Here is a 16150-nt window from a genome sequence, read left to right on the forward strand (position 1 = left end):
TGTGAAGGAATGAGGATTAGTGGGAGCTAGGACCATTGATGGAGGACCCATCCGACAGAGCACACAGAACTGACCAAGTACAACCTCCAGTTAAGAGAACAGCACTTGAAGACCTACATGGGGACAGTCTCAACAGCAGCTCAGCCCAGTGGGATAGACGCAGAAATTCAAATGCACGGAAGAGAGACTCCTATTGAACTGACCAGCTATCCTCTTAAATGGTGGAAAGAAAATGCTCGGCTTTACCCCCTGCTCTCCCCTCTGGCCAAAGCACACCTCTCGATTCCTGCTACTTCTGTTCCAACACTTAACAAATTTAAATAACTAATACTTAAGTTGCAATGTAAAATTTTTAAAATAGCATTATTTCCATTTCCACTTTATTTAACTGAGATTAAAGAGTTTTGTTGTTTACATGTTGATGCCGATATGATGACTGTTGAATTCAGATCGTTTTTCCTTGAGTATTTTTTTAAGATGTGAAGCTACTTAAAAGGGGGAAGGTTTGTGCAAGAAAGCATGCATAGTTTTTTGACATTTCAGAAATAAAATAAGGAAAGGCTTTGATATATTGTGACGATGTAACGTTACATCCCTACCTAGCATGCTATTTTAGGCTCTATGGTAATGCATTAAATTCTCCATCAGCTTCATACACATTATGAATTCAATATGAAAGGATCAATCACTTTTGCCAAGTTTTTCCATTTGTGTAGTCATGTTTGGATAAATTACGGCAGCTTGACTACCTCATAACCACACCATCCTGGCTGGTGTATGGTAGAGCCAACAACAAAAGTGACATAGTATCTTGTGTCAGATTAAATAAAAGACACAGACCAGAATGGCAGTTTGCCTTAAACCAAACTGCCTTCTAATACCTTTGCTCCAGTTCACTAGTATTGCACATGTCAGCAGTAACAAATGACTTCTCAATTAGCAGTCGTCTTCAAGGAAGAAAAAAAAAAAGGGGGGGGGGGGGGCAAAACATCCAAGTACATCATAGGTTTGAAGCCTTTAAAACCTGTCGATGTGTCCAATGTGCCACTTTCTGGACAACAGAAGTGACTACCTTAAAAACCGCAAACATCCAGGAAGTCACTAGATGATTGCAAGTAGCACCCTAACAATGGCTGCAGAATGCCCTCTGTTTCTAAACATGAACATTTCCCCTGCCTTTCTTTGAAGACGTGGTCCCAATTTGAAATTACAATGTTCAGATTTTTTAAAAATCAATACAAAAGCACAACGCTGCAATGCAATAAGTTGACCATGATTATGTAAGAACTGCTTATTAAAGCCAATTTTTTGACACACTGGGTGAAGTCAAAAACAAGCAACTGCTACATACGGTCAGTGCTTTTATAGTTTCTAGTTAGTATGTCAAAACTAATGCCTTACTAGTAAATAAGTACATCTCAAAAACTGAACATAAAAACATAAAACAATTCCACTAAGCAAGTTACATCTTGGTTTCCTTTTAAAGAAATATTTTTTATGTCAATATGCAGTGAACGTGGTTATGGTGGCTTGACTCGGAGATGAACATGGATAGGAGAGACTAAATGTGGCATGTATGGTGTCATGTTGGCTAAAGGCAGACTAACATATCAAGAGGAAGGAGAACGCAGTCATGAGCCAGGTCAATTATAAGGCTTATTGTAAAGTCAGAACAGAGTTTGCAAAGTAAACTAGACTACTGAGCTGGTGTGCACTGCAATTGGGATTTGCATTTGAAAATAACCCAATACTTGTACCGACCATTGTGGAGGTATAGTTTAGATGTTTGGGGTAATCATTCTGTGTGACAAATGTGTTGTTTATGCATCTTCATTTATTTACTTTTTAAGAAAATATAAGAACATTTTTTCCTTTGAATTCTCTTACATTTAATGTCTCTCTTAGACAGATGTTTGCCTTGGTCACCACCTGCCTGGTTCTCAGTTTTACAAGTACACACACAGTCTCTTTGGCTGGCTGACTGTCTCTGCTCAGTACAGCTGCCTAAACAGAATTTTAATCTGTTAATGTTTACAAGATGGTGCTTCCTAACTAAAAATGTAACACACACACACACACACACTACTGACAGTTGAAGTTAACTGATTCAGCTATTTGGATACCAAAATTTCAAAGGGAGGTCGTTGCTTCATCATGCTGTTTGTGCAGTAATTAGCTGTGCAAATTTAGAAAAGTAGAGTATTTATTAAGTTATTATTTCTCCTGCTTATTTTTCTGCTGCTCTTTCTCCAAACTTGCATAACGGCTAAACTGTAAACATCCAGCTGTTATCATGTGACCTGCTAACCTGACCGTTATTGCTGCATTTCATCTTCGGGCTGTATTCATGATGGTATCCGATTAGCTTCCTTAATTTTTCATTGATATTCAAGTCGGTGTTTTTGCCAATATCTGTCTGATTCGGATACATGATATAGAATTAGTGCTCTCTATTTGACATTGCAACTGCTGGAGCAATTTATCCATTTAATGCAGGAGTGGTTAACGACCCCCAACTTCTGGCCAGGACAATGAAACGCCATCAAGCAGCATATTCGAACCAGGAAAAAACACCACATTGTAAATATTGCAAAATTAACAGCTTTAATGTTTCAAATTTCAAAGAATTTCTCTTTAATAATATAAAATGTATAGAATTAAAAAGTCTCCAGAAGCCACCACATCACTACAGAGACAAGCTCAATAATCAGAATGCTTTTCACAAAACACAATTTAGTTTTTATTTTGCCCTTTTCTTTAAATTCTTATGTGCAGTAAGCTGTTCTGTATATAAAGCAAAATGAAAGAGAAGTTCTGCTTTTAACACCAAAAATAAGTAGAAAAGGGAGTGTGGTTAGTGTATATACACAGTTGCTTAGAATACAAAAAGTGAACTTGAGGAGAAAGTCATGCTTAGAATGGCCTGACAGTTTTGAAAAGTAAACACGGGGACTTAGTAACGAACCTACAATTGAGAAAAATACTAAAGTACTTAAATGTCAACGGTAAGCATACTTGACAAAATGAAAAGGCATCTTGTGAATTCCCAAGCATGTTCTCACTAAATCTATTTGTCGGACAAGTGATTAGTGAAAAATTGTGCAGTGCTGGGTATGAAGGAACATCCTGCCATGACTTCTGGACTGCATCACCAAGATGGCTTGGGCTCTCACCTTGCCAATCTTGTTCAGAATTAGAGCAAAGCTAACTTATGCCAGTAAGGTAATTAACTTATTTACTACCGTGCAAAATGACCATTGCAACCACACTTACTGAAATCCGCAGAATAAAAACGAAATTTTTTTTGCGAATTACCACCAATGTGCGGTGGTGAACATGTCTATTTACACATTAATGGTGGGCAGCAGATTTCAGATTCTCTAAACCAGTGGTTCTCAAACTGTGGTACGCGTACCACTGGTGGTACGCAGAGCACCCCGCGGTGGTACGCCAGATGAGCTCGGAAAATAAAAGATGCTTTGAGTTTTTTTTTTTTTTTTTTTTTTTTTTTTTTACACAACACATTTTTTTAATTAAAACAGAATTATGACAAGTCCTGAAATTCAGAAACTAAAAGGGATGACTCGTATTATTTGCGGAGAAAATGTCGCTAAACAGCTCGATCTGGTGCATCTTTCAAACGACACAGTCACTCGCAGAATTGATGAAATGGCGAACAACGTCAGACAAACATTGACCGAGAGAATTAAAATGAGTAAATGCTTCTCACTGCAGTTAGATGAATCCATAGATGTCGCAGATTTAGCCAACTTGCTCGTTTCCGTGCGATATGAGTATGAGGGCATGTCGCACGAAGACTTTTTGTGCTGTAAACCCCTACCAACACGAACTACAGGAGAACTACATTATAACATATGTGTGTAATGAGCAGGGTTGCCAACTTTCACGCATTGAGCGTGAGACACACGCATTTGACCGTCTTCACACGCCACACATCCGATTTCTCACGCCGACAAAAAAAATCTAGTTTATTTACCTCTGATCCACATCTATGATTCAATGAGTTACTAGTTCGCTCTGGCACCAACCACCGCGATATAATACTTATCTTGTGTCCATTTTACATCCTCCCGGTAACAATTTACGTTCGCTAATCCCCCGTCAACAACTTAAACTCGCCAAACAGCTTTTTCTTTTTTTTTTTTTTTTTTTGGGGGGGGGGGGGGGGGGGTACGTGGAGGTTTTTCGTTTGACAGTTGGTGGTACTTTGTGTAAAAAGTTTGAGAACCACTGCTCTAAACAATTGCAGGACAGCAACTGCTCATGAAATAAATCTCTAGCTGCACTAAAATCAGATAACCCACAGTTTGTTGCCATTTGATTGTCATTAATAGTAGCCCTTCAAAAACTGTAGAAGTTAAGAAGGTAAGATGTGATCATTGTAGTATCATTCATTGTTTTTGGAGGGTAATGTGAATCACCAGACTGCCCTACTGAAGTGAAGCAGGGCTGGAGAAGTAGGAACTGAACACGGCATCCAAAATTCATTGGAGTCATCACGTTTGTATGGGTGTGACAGGAAAACGTTGCTGCTACTTATTCAAGTGCCTGGAGCGGCACAGAGTTTCTCAGGAATCATAGCCTAGATCAGTCAGTTTAAACAGACATGTGGCTAGCAGCAGCTTGTTTTAAACACTGATGCAGGTCCACGTCCTGGGCAGCTGCTCCTAAACTGCAGGACAGGGTGTGGGTCCCCATGAGGGGCCCTGTGACCTGGGGGCCGATCTCAGCTGCTAGACAGTTGTCCCCTGTCAGAGCTGCTGATAACATGGAGAGGCTACACATTCCAGCTGACTATTTTCAGCCTTGACATCAGAACTTCTACTTTACTGGGAAAACCGGTAGCAGTCAAACGTTGTCAGATAATCTTTACAGCACCTAGGATTAAAAAGATGGTCTTTGTGTGAGGGAAAACCTATAAAGGCCGATATACAATGAAAATCCAATTTAGAGAACACCACACAATTTCCTAAAAGACAAGGTCATTGTGTAGTCCTATGTGAAATTATCCTAACAGGAGTGAACGAGCAGTAGCTTAAGCTTATTTAATAAATTGTATATATTATAAAGCGCAGCATAAACTTAAACTAGGGGTCCACAATATGACGATATAAAATCGTGAATGGCGATGACGAGTGGAGAATTGCAGGCGATCTACCAAATTAGAGAAATCGTATAGATCGCCTTTGCCAATCAGCGCAATGACTTTATGCTGGTTCCCACCGATGCATCAGACGTAGGGCGTAGGACTGACCAATCACAGCGAACTGTGCGTCTTCCACGCCTCCATGTTGTTTGTAAAAACTAAAAACTGCGTGGACAACGACAGCTGTCAAGTGCTGGAATTTACGCCAAGTAGCCTACTTGAAAATGTTTGAATTTGTAACTACTTCGTTTCACAACAAATATCTCTGACTGAACAGTTGTAACTCTTGTAATTCCAGGACGAAACATGAGAGAACGTGAAGACGTTAAGTTTGGGCGTTTTGAAAAGAAACCACCATTAAATAATGTGATAAAAAAGCGAATTATATTGAATCATTTCAACTATATGTATAAATATTTAACTTTAAGTTTAAAGTGCTGGGAAATATTTAGTGCAATAGTGCACTTTAACAGTTTAAGGAACTGTGTGACGCAGAGCAGGGAGGCGGACACAAACGCTGAGGAGAGCGAGATTTATTGAATGGAACTCCAAAGGTAGAGTAGTAATACCGGGCAGGGGTCATAACAGGTAGGCAGTCCAAACATGAAATATAAACTGGCATGGTGGCACAAAGAACAAAACAAGGCAGGGGAAACAAAAACAGTTACGAAACAGAAACGGTTAAATCCACTAGAGCACGAACGAGGCAAGAGAATAAACAGGTAAGTAGCACAAAATAACAGATACCGACATGGGGACTATAAATACATTGAACTATACTAGAAACAGGCAGGGTTGCCAGGTCCTACAAAAATCTCCCAAACAAAGTCAGTGTAAAACCCACCCTTCAGCAGCCTAAACTAGCCCAAAGTAGTTGACGGGGGGGGGGGGGGGTGTTTAAAATGGAGACAAATTAAGTATTATATTGCGATCGATTCTTTGTGTTGACTTGTAACCCCCGTGGTGGCCCAACTCAAAAGTAGCCCAAAGAACCGCACCCCGCGGCCCCAGAATTTTTACCCATGGCTGGATTTTCAAACAAGCCCAATTTGGCGTGAAAACCGCAAACCTGGCAACTATGGAAAGAGGTAAAGACAATAACGACATGGGCGTGGCAGACGTGGGGAAACCATAGAAACACACAGTGTCACGTGTGTTGTTTAAATTTTTTGTTTACAATGTTTGCACATGGAAAATTGCAATATCATTAATTAAAATCAGCTTAAAAAGAAAGCTTTTTTTTTGGATGGAAGATCCGTGATAAAAATTGAAATCGTGATTTTATGAAAAAAATCGTGATACTATTTTTTTCCCCATATCGCCCACCCCTAACTTAATATTAGGGGTGGGAATGGTTTACTATCTCACGATTCGATTCGATTCCAATTTTGGGGGCCACGATTCAATTTTAAAATCGATTTTCGATTCAAAACGATTTTCAATTCAAAAAACAATTTGATTTATAAAAATGTCTGCTTCAGTCTATAAAATCTGCATGATCTACTACAGTCTGCTTAGCAAGACAGAATGACAAATACAGAAAATTAAGTGTCTTTCACATTTAATTAACAAAAAAAAAGTGCTTTGGTAAAATAAAATGGTTTTTGTTGCGTTACCAAAATTCTTGAGCTTCATTTTGCGAGCTGTCAGGGATGATGCAGTTCCCCCAGCCGTTGCTAGGGGCACCAGTCCCAGACTAAACCTGCGTAACCGTACACAGCCAGGTCCTTGCTTTCTCTGTGATTGCTTATCTCCTGCCTCGCTTCCTGACTCATCTCAAGTTTTCCCAATCCTGTATTTCTTCCTATCCGTTTTGCCTTTATTTTTGGGAAGGGTTTTATTTTGCTGCGGCGTTGTTTGCCAGTTACTTCTGCTGCTGTTTCATTTTCACGTTGCATTTATCCGCGCTGTTTTTTAGTTACTGTTGTTATTTTGTTTCTTCCTACCGTCTCACTACGGTTCAGTGTTATTTTTCACGCGTTGTATTTTCTGCGTTGTTTTTTTGTTTCTATTTACTCCGTGCCCACACGGTTTTGGTTTCCATTCTTTTGCGCATCGAGTCTTCCGTGCTGTTTTGTTTGTTCGTTCTGGGTCGCTGTGCGCGTTTCCCTCTCGCTCATACATGTGCCAAGTGTCAAACGTCTTGATCTTGCGAACCGGCACTTGGGTCCACCATTCTCTATATTATTTCTCACCCTTCTCTATATTATTTCTCACCCTTCTCTATATTAACGCTCCCGTGCTCACCGCGTTACACAAGCCTTGCACACAAGCTACATTGTGTCCAGTTTGGTCTTCCCCAGCATTCGATAAAAACCAAAATGAACCCGTATTTTTGCCTGAAATGAAGACGGGGCAGGTTGAATATCTCTTTCCTCCGTCTGTTTTGAACCTTTTCCGCGCATGAGTGTGTCCCAGAACCTGCTGCGTAAAGTCTCGCGTAATTTTGTAATTACATAACGCGAGACTTCACCACGACCTAGAATCGATTTTGGGACATTTAAAATCGATTCTGAATCGTAGTAAATGAGAATCGATTTTTGATATATGAATCGATTTTTTAGCACACCTCTACTTAATATAATTTAAAAAACCGATCAAGATTAGTGAAACTTCCAGATACCTGCAAGTTATTGGTATTAATCTGGCACCTTGTGCTAGTTTCCTTTTTATTTCAGTTTATTTATTTTAGTTTCCTAATTAAGGATAATTAGTTTCCTTAATTATCTGACAAACCCTATTTTAGGTAACTGGCAGTCTAGCTTTCCGGTTTTTGCTGACTTTGCAAAAATGGTGAGCCGTTCCAAAGTGACTGACACATTCTGGATGCAGGTTGTCCAGATGAAGGTCAAACAATCAGCCATAGCAAGAGAAGTTGGTCATTCCAAGTCTTTTATTCCTAGAATATTTACATCACAAACTCATTCAAGTCCCACAAGTGGGCTGATCACCCACAAAATACAAATGCAAGACAGAACAGGATAATGTGGAGAATCTCCATGGGTAATCGGTTCAACACTGCAGCTAGAATTGCTCGCCAGTTCAGCACTGAACAGGGTGAGGATTCGTCTAGTCATACAGTGTTTTGCTGTTTAAGAGCATTTGGACTGAAAGCCCACTCTGCAGAGACCAACCCTCTCATTAGCAGAAAGAATCAAAAAGCTAGACTCACCTTTGCTGATAATCATGTCAGGCTATCTGCACATTTTTAAATTTCAAATTCAGTGACTTTTAAGACCTTTTTAATACCTCTCACAAGAAAAAAATAATACTATTACTGGGGATGCAGGTGTGTTCCACATCGTTGACGGGGGGGGGGGGGGGGGGGGGGTTGTTGGCGAACAAAAATTGTTGAGGCCGTATACTCCCAACGCTAGGAATCTAGCACTAGGACCCTGGAGCGGTTATTTTCTGCATGGACCTAGCGCTAGATTCGGCAAAGTTCACATCGCGCCAGAACAACTGAACACACACTTATAATAATTTAATGCCTCCCCTCATAAAATTCCAGACATTTTAAGACATTTTTAGGCCTTGAATATGGAAAACTAAATTTAAGACATTTTAAGACTTTTTAAGGACCCGCGGGTACCCTGCATGTTGTGTGGACAGAAGAGAAGTGGTACATAATTAATTTCAGTGATGTAAGCAAGTTTAATTTATTTGGGTCTGATGGGAAACATTGTTTGTCAACAAACTGGGGGAAAACTCCAGAGATGTCAATGCCCACAGTCACACAACAAAATGGGTAAAGCAGTTCCTTGAAACTGAAAACATTTCAACAATGAACTGGCCAACCCAGAATTCTGATCTAAACCCAATCGATCTAAACCCCTGGAAAATCCTTGGTGAAAAAGTAATGGCCAATAAACCCACAACAGTCACAGAACTGTGGAAGAGACTGGAGGAAGAGTGGACCAAAATCACACCAGTGCAGTGTGAGAGACTAGTGATGCCCTGCAGCCACAAATGTGCTGAAGTCATTCAAAGTAGTAGTCTTACTCTGTGCTACAGTCATTGCTGTCCTCCGATTCAAATTTTTTGCTAAATCAAGGTATTATGTTGATATTCTTTGGTTCTTTTGTAAAACACTGTTCTAGTAGCATGGAGTAACCCTTAAAAAAGTCCTCCAAATCTTGATCAATGTACATTACATTATTTATAAAAAAATATCAAGTGATCATTGTAGCTACCATGCTAAACCAGCAGGTGGCAGTACCACTGGCAACACATTGAACAAGCTTGCTTTGACGGAAGTAAGGGTGTGTACAGTTCAGGTGTTTAAACACCCTGAACAGCCATTCATCTCTCTCTCTCTGGTTTGACCAACACGAGGTTAGACCTATTAAAGAGAGGCTTCGTAATATATCTCTCTCTGGTTTGACCGACACATAGGTTAGACCTATTAAAGAGAGGCTCCGCAATATCTCCCTCTCTCTCTGGTTTGACCGACACGAGGTTAGACCTATTAAAGACAGGCTCCGTCATTTCTCTCTCTCTGGTTTGACTGACACCGAGGTTAGACCTATTAAAGAGAGGCTCCGTCATTTCTCTCTCTCCGGTTTTTCTTTGAGAACACGCGAACTTTGCAACGACTAACAGCAAACAGCTGAAAGTCGTACTACTTAATTAACGAGCCTGAGTTACGGTGTAATCTAACCAGCAACCGATCAACGTTACCGCGACAAACGATTCACCGAACGACTTCAATCAAGCTTGCTAACGCGGCCACACGGACTGAAACAAAAGGCGATCAATTCCCTGTAGTTAAACCGTGAACGAGACTCTCATTCCTGGACTTCATATCCAGAAGGACGTTTCCCAGCACACCTGGACGACATCGCTTTATCAACGAGGAGCCTGCGGTGGAAATTCCCTCCTAATTCAGGGAGGACGACGACACTACCCCAAATCCTCAACACGCGAGACTCTTAACGCTGGGCATAGTTTATAAAAGGGCAAAGTTATTTGAACTGTTGAGTTAACCAAGCTTTCTGTTAATACATTCTGAATGTGTTTAACTTTATTTTCATAATCTTCATCAAGATTTGTATACACAAAGCTCTCTTTGCTGTGCATGCCACCATCTTTTATTTATCTGATTAATGGACAACTTGTAGTCTTCCCCATTCTCAGACACACCACATAAATTTTTAGTTATTAAGCCAGCTCCATTACTCTTTGTTCTGACCACGTTGGAATAAACCAGCTGAGCTCATCAACACAGTCGCGCTGCTCTACCGTTTAAACTCTGCGCCATTTTAGTTGCTTTGTTCTCTATAGGAGAACTGAGATTACAGCTCCGTCTCCCCACACGCGCACAAGCGCGTGCACACATTACACTCCTCCCCTTTTTACACACACACACACACACACACACACACACACACAAAGTACCCAGTCTTCACTGTAAATATACTGATCCTTGTTGATGCCGTTTGTTTTAGAGTAGTTGGTTTTAAATAAATGTATTTATGTAAATGTATCATTTATTTTCACCAAATTGTCTGTGTTGATGTCATTCAAAAGTGGTTGTTGCCAAAACCTCCAAAGAATTCATAGTTAAATCCTTCAGATACCAAACCATTAATTACCCTTAGTTAATAACTAAATGTTATGGTTCTGGTATAATTAGAATATGAGACTGATTAATAATTAAGGTAAACAAATTATATCTACTTTAAAGGATTAGTAGGTGAAACCCCTACATCATGCATTGTTCATTAATTGATGTTCAGCCATCTTCTTGAAATACAGTCAGCACACAAAACTATACAAAAGGACTGTTCACAAATACTTCAACACATACATGCTATAATAAGATCTCAGGCATTCTATAAAAACATTAGGCCTACCAGAAAAATTCCCATGTTGTCTATGTTTATCTTATTATAATTAGCAGCATGGCATGTGCCATGCATCATAAAATGTATTGATGCATCAGTATAATGCTAGAATTCTACCAAATTCCAAATTACTAGTTAAAGTCCAGTCAATCAATTGTAAAAGAAATTCCTAAAATAATGATGTTGCCCTTTTGGGCCTCTGCACTGAAAGAATTGCACGAGAACTGCACGATGATTGAAAATAAAAAAGGACAAGCTGTGTAGAATCAAGCTAATAATTCAAGAACCATGTGCCAGCAATGGCATAGAGTGGAAACACCTAAGCCTGTGTTTCAGTAAACACCACTGCTTTCTTATTTACAGTTTTTTTTTTTCTAATTTGTTCTTAGAGTTTTTTATTTCTCATTTCATGTAATTTTCGATATTCTATGTGGCACTGCTAAAATAAAGCTGGCATAAAATGAGACGTTTCATTTAATTTTTTGTATTAAAACTTTTAAAGTCAGTGGGGGATCAAATACTTATTTCCTCCACTGTAAATGTCAACGGTAAGCAAACTTGACAATATGAAAAGGCATCTTGTGAATCCCCAAGCATGTTCTCACTAAATTAATTTGTCGGACAAGTAATTAGTGAAAAAATATGCAGTGCTGGGTATGAAGGAACATCCCGCCATGACTTCTGGACTGCATCACCAAGATGGCTTGGGCTCTCACATTTCCAATCTTGTTCAGAATCAGAGCAAAGCTAACTTATGCCAGTCAAGTAATTAACTTCTTTACTACTGTGCAATATGACCATTGCAACCACACTCCACACTCATTGAAATCCACAGAATAAAAACGAAAATTAATTCACCACTGCTTTCTTATTTACAGTTTTCATTTGTTCTTAGAATTTTGCACTGTGCAATTTTGGTCAGTAGAAGCAAAATTATGGAACCTCACAAAAACACTGCAAGCAACTAATGCAAGCTACAGTTAGCCTTCCATTACAGGATTAGCAATCTTTCAGCATATCCCAAATACGCACCCAAATGAGCATGATGTCTGCTGGAGTATTATGCATGCTAGCTAGTGCTAGTGTCAAGAACATATAATTAAATGTCATTAAAAACACGTTATACGTTATCCATGAGAGTAAAATATCTTTGTTGTCACATTTCTAGAAATTGTGTTAAAATGTATTTACAAAAATACAAAAAGTGCAGACTACTGTACTAACCAAACATACTGATGGTGAATGACAAAACCATCATGCACTCCAAGTCCCCAATAGTTTTATTAAATTTCCCAATTTATTATTAAGGAAAGGTTAAGTAGCATGATTATGCTGAAAATAACAATTTTCCTATTTAAGTAGCTTAATTACGTCTATCACTATTTTTGGCTTTATGGATATAGAAATAACATTTGGATGGTTTGAACCCTTCTCAGATTTTAAAGAAGGAATAATTGACCATTTTTGGGTGATTTTGCCAGCTCTAGGATTTTACTTAAAAATATAATATATAAAAACCAAGCGACTTTACTTTTAAAAACATTTTATTCATATTACAGCAGGAAAACCAAAAATACATAAATTCTAGAGAGATAAAATGGATCTAATAGACACACACACACACACACACACACAGGCCCGTTGACAGTCTTGCTGGGGCCCAGGACAAGAAAGTTTCATGTGCCCCCTCCGCCCGCTTACGTCATTTGAATTTCCTCTGTAGCAGACAATCCTTGTGTTAGGTCATATATAGTATATAATATAGCCACACATCAAAGCTGTTTCTGACAGCTGACTGGTTTATACTTGACGCGACGCGAGGGTCCGCGCGGCGAAAATGACGTAATCGCAGTGGCACCGCCCGTGCGTGAGGGCCTCACGCGCTGTCGATTCGCGAGGTCGTGCACCTCTCGAATTTTGTAACTTCGCGCGCGCCTCGCTTCAGCGCAATGAACAAAGTCATGTTTGCCGGTTCCATACACCTTTACAAGGTGGAATTAAAGCACTTGTACGTCACTTTAAAGGTCAATTTCAATATTTCCCAGAACGTTAAACCTAATTAAGTTAAATATTTATACATATACTCGAAATAATTCGCTTTTTAAATCACATTATTTAATGGCTGTTCATTTTCAAAACGCCCAAACGTCTTCACGTTCTCTCATGTTTCGTCCTGGAATTACAAGAGGCTCGTATAACGTAATACAGGAGATTTAGTTTTAAAATACAAGTACTTTAGCTTACTTTAGCACTTTTCAAACCTGGAACACAATGCAACATTAAAATTCGTCAGATAAATATTTTTCCTTTCTTTTCTGCGCTACAGATTTCTGTTTACTTTAACTATCCGCCACTGTATTTCCCGCTGTTGGGCGGGTACCAGCCGGCTACGATCGGTGCTGGATCAAACCATTTTTCAGTGGGAGGCGGGGGTGTATGCACTTAATGGAAAATATGCAGATAGGTAAAAAAAAACATATATTTTTAGCCATTGAGCTTATTTTAAGTACATAATTTTATATTATTGAAAAATTTCAAGATTATTTAAAATTATAGACTTGAAATAAAAAATAAATTGCTGGGCTCTTTGATGGGCCCCCCTGGCCCTGGGGCCCGGGACAACAGACCCGGTTGTCCCCCCCTGTCGACGGGGCTGCACACACATATACACATACATACATACACATATATATTATATATACATATACATATATACATATACATATATATATAGACTAATAATGACAAAAGAGCACTGTAAAATCTTGTTAATCACTAATCAATTAACTATTACTTTCAATCTTAAACAACAGATAATGTTGCCTTCATCTGGCTGTGGCTTAATATTACAGATCTGATGCCAAGGACCTTACCAATTAATACTCTGGTTTAGACCTGCAAAATGGGGCAATTTCATTAAACTAAAAAAAGTTTTATTAAACAGCTCACAGTGATCATCCTCCACACAAGGAAGCAACATTTATGCAGCATAGATGCAAACCTGAAGCTGTGTTTAAATATTCCCCCTGTCTACTGGCTGTCACAAAGCAGTCGTCTACAGGATTTACCAGTATGTAAACTGGGGGATGGTTGAACATGAACATAAACTGCTCCACAGCAGTTTCTGCCTGAAAGTGCATGTACCTGTAAAAGCATGCCGATGTCGATTCATCAAATTACTGAATACCTGATGCTATGTCTGCCCAAAATACCTGGCGCCAAAGACCACATCAAAGATACTTGGCCACAGTGAACTTAAAAGAAAGACTTCCACATAAACCAAGACGCACATAAAAGCTAGCATGTAAACAACAAACAATTCATTTCTACCATGTAAACAACAAGTAATCAATTTCTGGTTTTTAATTTCAAATTCAAACCTGTATGTATGGACCAATTAAGTTTTCTGCATGGCCAGCCACAACCAGTGAATCTCATACTAGATTCTGTGCCAGTCACAGTTACCCTTGCACACGAAGGCAACAGCGGCACAAACGCAGCCACACGAACACCAAAGTGTATTTTACTAACTTGAATCCAGAATTCAGTTCATGTATACGAGGCCGATGCTAATGGATGTGGATGAGGAAGTGCCAGATTTTAGTAGTGTTTTTAGTGCTTAGTAGACTTAGTAAACTAAATGGTCTGTCCCAATTTAGCACAATTCTAAACAACATCTGTCATGGCCATGTCTTCAACATGGATGTTCACACAGAGTGAAGAAAACTTGCCACTTGTGACAGTGAATCAGGACTTTAAGAGTTCCATACTAAGGCAGACAGGTGGTCATAATGGTATGTTCAAACTGTGTCTGAATACTAATTCTTGACTGGATGGCGGTCTTGGCACCTCAGCGAAGATGGGAAAAATGGAGTCGTTCCTTTTATGTCACCAGCACCATATGCTATCAAAGACACTTCACCCTCTACAGAAAAGGGGGAGGACAACATTTCCAAACCCAGACACCCAGGTGCTGGGGTACAAGAAACATTTCAGTAAAATAGTCACTTGCAGTCCACACATTTGCCAAAAAAATATGTTTCTGCAAGAATTTCAATCTTAGTTGTCAAGTGAAAAAAATAAAAAATTACTTAATACGCTGAACTGTTTTCAGTTTTTTTTTTTTTTCATTTGCATTGGATTTTATTGGAACTTTACTAACCATGACATAGCCCAAAACGCTACAAAGACTATCCTTTGTATTCTTTGAACACAATAACTTCCAAGTAGTAGTACCAAAAAAGGTCCAAGCTCACTACATTACAATTTGTTATATTATAATAATGTTATACAGATTTTTAAAAATTGTTGTTTCAAAAGTTTAGATGTACATAAAGGTCCTTAACATGACTCTGATGTGACATGTGCCTTTGTCTCTACAAAAGGCACAACATTTACAGAATCTGAATATTCAGAACTGTAGCAGATGTTAGATGCCCAAAGCATGTAACTAAAAGCTACATTTCATACCTACAAAAAATGGTTATGCATACACTGCTTGATGGCTGACACACTCTTTTGTGATAGTTTAGTTATAAAGTTTGAGCTAAAATGTATTTTAATGTTAACAATTATACTGCTGCTGGCGTATTAGTTCCATATTAGTTCCACTGATATTGATGTATTAGTTCCATGTTACCTCTTGAAACCGCATCATCACCTGAGACTGATGTGCACAAGCAAACAAGCTTTTCTTGTTACCAGCCAGCCTGTGGCTACAGCCGTTCAACATGTCTTTCAACAGCAGCCAGTTTGTTTACAGTTTGTTTGTTGTAGTTGTGTTCTTCCCCCCCCAGTGTTCCCCCACCCCTTTTATTTGGAAGATGACAAGACTTCAAGGAGGTCTGTTTCCAAAACATGACTGTTATCATGCACCATACTGTAATCTTAGTATTTGGGGTTTAGCATATTGTACAGTATTTAGTATATTTTATTTTTAGTTTTGTATCCTGGTTAGATTGACAAACTTTGAAGACCCACATACTGATTGTTTTGGATAGCTGATACAATGGCTATAACTGTAATGCAGACATCATGATAATCTTAATGACTTTGTTTATATCTAAATCATTTAATGATGTAAAACAAGATGCAAAACAAAATGGTATAAAAAAAAGTGTTTACACCGATTTGTGAA

General features: G+C 38.9%; 1 protein-coding gene across 6 annotated transcripts in view; it reads right to left on the reverse strand.

Moving 5' to 3' along the window:
- slmapa (sarcolemma associated protein a) overlaps nt 1-16150 on the reverse strand; it is an 89232-nt gene that overhangs the window by 70108 nt on the left and 2974 nt on the right. The window lies entirely within an intron of this gene.

The sequence above is a fragment of the Brachyhypopomus gauderio genome, chromosome 1, assembly GCF_052324685.1.
Source record: "Brachyhypopomus gauderio isolate BG-103 chromosome 1, BGAUD_0.2, whole genome shotgun sequence".
Lineage (NCBI taxonomy): Eukaryota > Metazoa > Chordata > Actinopteri > Gymnotiformes > Hypopomidae > Brachyhypopomus > Brachyhypopomus gauderio.